Source organism: Salvia miltiorrhiza, chromosome 5, assembly GCF_028751815.1.
Source record: "Salvia miltiorrhiza cultivar Shanhuang (shh) chromosome 5, IMPLAD_Smil_shh, whole genome shotgun sequence".
In the NCBI taxonomy this organism is placed as follows: Eukaryota; Viridiplantae; Streptophyta; class Magnoliopsida; order Lamiales; family Lamiaceae; genus Salvia; species Salvia miltiorrhiza.
Window position 1 is genome coordinate 31,304,846 of NC_080391.1, and position 4,423 is coordinate 31,309,268.

The 4,423-nt window shown below is 38.3% G+C and overlaps 1 long non-coding RNA gene across 1 annotated transcript; it reads left to right on the top strand.

Annotated features, from left to right (window-relative positions):
- The first annotated feature begins 2,645 nt into the window (after nucleotides 1-2,645).
- LOC131026454 (uncharacterized) lies at nucleotides 2,646-3,399 on the top strand. The gene is made up of 2 exons (XR_009102309.1): nucleotides 2,646-3,016; nucleotides 3,124-3,399. It is a non-coding gene; the product is annotated as an uncharacterized LOC131026454 (long non-coding RNA).
- Nucleotides 3,400-4,423: the final 1,024 nt, after the last annotated feature.

Here is a 4,423-nt window from a genome sequence, read left to right on the forward strand (position 1 = left end):
GGATTACCCCAGAACATGTGGGGGGAAGCTGTCTTAACGGCCAACTATATCTTGAACAAGATTCCACTCAAAGGGAAAGAAGTAACTCCCTATGAGCTATGGAAAGGAAGGAAACCTTCGTATAAATACCTCAAAGTGTGGGGGTGTTTAGCCAAGGTAGAAGTGCCTTTACCAAAGCAAGTTACAATAGGACCTAAAACGGTGGATTGTATCTTCATTGGTCATGCACTTAATAGCAGTGCCTATCGTTTTATAGTGCACAGATCGGAGATACCTAATATACATGTTGGGACAACGATAGAATCAAGGAATGCTATATTCTTTGAAAATATCTATCCTAACAAGGATAAAGGTACATCGAACTCTAATGATGGAGTTGATGGTGATGCTACAGGTTCTAAACCTATGGAAGTAGCTAGTAATTCTACTCAAGTAGATTATGCCACGGGTTCTAATCATGTACCACCTAATAGGAAAAGACCAAGGTCTAAACCTATGGATGTAGAACCGAGACGTGGGGAACGAGTTAGAAAAGCTAATGTCTATGGACCGGATTATGTTGTCTTGATGCTAGATGGCGAACCGGTGACGATTAAAGAAGCTATGTCTGGCTCAGATGCAGCTCTCTGGAAAGAAGCCATCGATATTGAGATTGATTCCATTATGCAGAATCATACTTGGGTGTTAGTGGATCTACCACCTGGAAGTAAAGCTTTAGGATGCAAATGGATCCTAAAGAAGAAGTACAAATCTGATGGTACTATAGATAAGTACAAAGCCCGACTTGTCGTTCAAGGTTTCAGACAGAAAGAAGGGTACGATTTCTTCGATACCTATTCACCAGTGACCAGACTAACATCTATTCGGATGCTTCTCGCTATTGCTGCCTTGCACAATCTCGAGATTCACCAAATGGATGTGAAAACTGCGTTCTTGTATGGCGAGTTGGAAGATGAGATATATATGAAGCAACCTGAAGGGTTTGTAGTACCTGGGCAAGAGCACAAAGTATGCAAACTTCAAAGGTCTTTATATGGGTTGAAGCAAGCACCGCTTCAATGGCATTTAAAATTTGACAGTGTAATGTTGTCAAATGGATTCAGAATCAATGAGTGCGATAAATGTGTCTACATTAAGAATTCTAATAACGGATATGTTATTGTTTGTCTTTATGTAGATGACATGCTCATCATGGGAAGTAATTCCCGAGTGATTCAAGAAACCAAAGGCATGCTAAGTAAAAATTTTAGCATGAAAGATATGGGCTTAGCTGATGTTATCCTTGGAATTAAAATTCTAAGAAGACCTGATGGTATTACTATAACACAATCTCACTACGTTGAGAAAGTGTTAAAGAAATTCAACGCTTTTGACAAGCCAATAGCTAAGACACCATGGGAACCTAGTGTGCATTTGAGTGTACACAAGGGAGAACCTGTTGACGCGATAGAATATGCGAAGATTATTGGGAGCTTGTTGTATCTAACAAATTGCACTCGTCCCGATATAGCATGCTCGGTCAACAAGTTGGGCAGCTTTACAGCTAACCCTAGTAATGAACATTGGAAAGCTCTTGAAAGGGTTTTGAGATATTTGAAATATACTCAAAACTATGCGATTCATTATACTAGGGAACCCTCTGTACTTGAAGGGTACTGTGATGCAAATTGGATATCTGATGCCAAAGACTCGTTTTCAACGAGCGGTTATGTATTCACTGTGGGGGGTGGTGCTGTGTCTTGGAAATCCAAGAAGCAAACATGTATTGCTAGATCGACCATGGAATCAAAATTCATAGCTTTGGATAAAGCTGGTGAAGAAGCCGAGTGGCTTAAAAATTTCCTCGAGGATATTCCATGTTGGTCGAAACCTGTGTCGTCCGTAATAATTCATTGTGATAGTCAAGCTGCTATCGGACGAGCACAAAACCATTTGTATAACGGTAAGTCGAGACATATTCGTCGACGTCATAATACCGTGAGACATATGATCACTAGTGGAGTTATCACAATTGATTATATAAGATCAATTGATAACCTGGCGGATCCTTTGACAAAAAGTATCCATCGAGATCAGATGTATAAACTGTTAGGGGGAATGGGTTTGAAGTCCACAAATTAAAGATAATCATAGTGGCAACCCAACCATGATGACTGGAGGATCCCAAGAACTTGGTTCAATGGGACAACTAAGTTATGAAAATCCGTGTGTTGAACACTCGAATTGCCTATTCCTTGTAGAACAGTGAGTGTTCTGAAACCTGCACGTGGTGAGGTTAAGTCTTTGACTTTTAATGACTCTAGAACTCCTCGAAGAGGACAAGTATAGCAGGATACTTGAGTTAAGAGTCACCTATGTAAGTGTGAAGTGGGGCCGCTTCGATTGAAACACTTATGAATCCAAAGAGGTGTTCCAAGGCCTGTAATGGACACAAACGTGAGAACGAATAAGGATTGAAGCAATATTGTGTCAATATTGTTGACTAAGTATACACCGAGGAGGACTAGTTCAAGGAACACAATCCACTAGGCCGCCGGTATACTCGATAATATTGACTATGGCAGGTTCAAAGCCACAAGCTACCTTTCCAAAAGCAATGTTGTTTCTTAAGAAGACTGAGCTAAATGTCTGCATACATACGCATACTGATTTCTCACTCATGTGGGGGATTGTTGGAAATATGGTTTTATGCCAAATCTGAAAATTATTATTTAATTAAATATTTATTATTTAATTAAAATAATAATTGGATGTTAATCTACATCTCGAGTAGATCAACGTGATATACTTGAAGTCTCAAAACCGATTTCCGGTGAGTGAGATATTGTATGTCAAAGTTTGGATGTTGAAGAGGGAAAATCAGTTTCAACTTCTGCGTTCAACGATTGCGGCCACCTACCGCAGCCGCCGGAATTGACTGTTTCAACTTCTGCGTTCAACGATTGCGGCCACCTACCGCAGCCGCCGGAGTTGACTGCCGATCCGTTCACACTCGGTTTAACACCTATAAATATGGGTGTGTGGTGAGCTTTAGAATTCACTCTGAAAACTCACAACTCACAACTCACAAAATAGTCTGCATTCTGCATTCCACCTCTAGCTCAGTTTTCGATCCTTATTCAGTTCGCCGGAGCTCGCCGGATTGTGGTGCTACATCCGCCGAGACGAAGTCGTTTTACCTTTGGGGAAGATACGCCAAACCGAAGAGCACTACCGGGGCGATAATCTTCTTGCGGGAAGAGATTCATCTCGACTCGACTTAGTTTATACGTATAATTTATTTATACAGTATATTTCAGTTGTATACAATTATTTGAGTTGTAATTTCTCAAATTATTTTCTTTGTAATATTTTCAATTATTTTGAGTTGTAATATCTCAAAATATTTATTTTGTAATATCTCGATCGTGTACCCGGTTCTAACATAAGTTTCATTACCCACATCTCTCACATTTTTAAAAAGTATAATTATTACGTACTAAGCTATAAGATTTATGATTGACGCTCTAGATTTATGCATCAAATTAGAAATTTTCTCCACTTTCTTCTAGTTTATATTTGGTAAAATACAATCCATCGAATTTCGGGTTGTAGGATTATATATCGCTCTGCAGCTTTATATGATTGTTAGGGGTGGGAAGATAAGGTTCGGATATAGGGTACTCGATTATTCAATCCGAAAAAATTGGATATAGGATTTTTCCGATATCTGAAAAATTAGGGCTCGAGTTCGGGTTCGGGTATTTAGGGTATAAATAAATCGGGTATTGGGTATACTCGAACGGGTATCGGGTATATCCGAAATACCCAAATTTTTAATTAAATATATTTTAAATTATTTAATTTAATTTTTAAAAATCTGAAATAGTAAAATTAAGTTTGAATTGAATCAAGTCCAACCCGAATTTTTAAAAATCTGAGATTTGTGCTTGTTGATTTTTGATTTGATGTTATATATTATTTGTTAATAAAAGGAATTGAAAATGTACACAATTATATAGGGCAAGGGCTGAAAATAGAGGCTATATTTTTGAATTTTTTTATAAGAAAATCGGGTATTAGATACCCGAATACCCTATTAAGCCAAATCGAGTAATTCAGGTACCCTAATACACGATTTACCCGAATTCACAGTTTGACTTTGAAAATTACCATTTTGACCGGGTAATTTAGGGTACCCGAATACCCGAGTCGGTACCCGAGTCGGATATTAGGGTACCCAATTAAGAAACCGGGTTCGGGGTCGGGTATTTGGTGAAGAGGAGAGATGAAAGATAAAGAGGTCCCATCATGCGTGCCAAAATTTGTAAACACAAATTTTAATGTATTCAATTTAATGAAATACAAAAATGTGTACAAAGTCAAAATATATGGATTGAGATATATTTATGTGTGAGTTGTGATTCTCTACTCAATCCTCTTC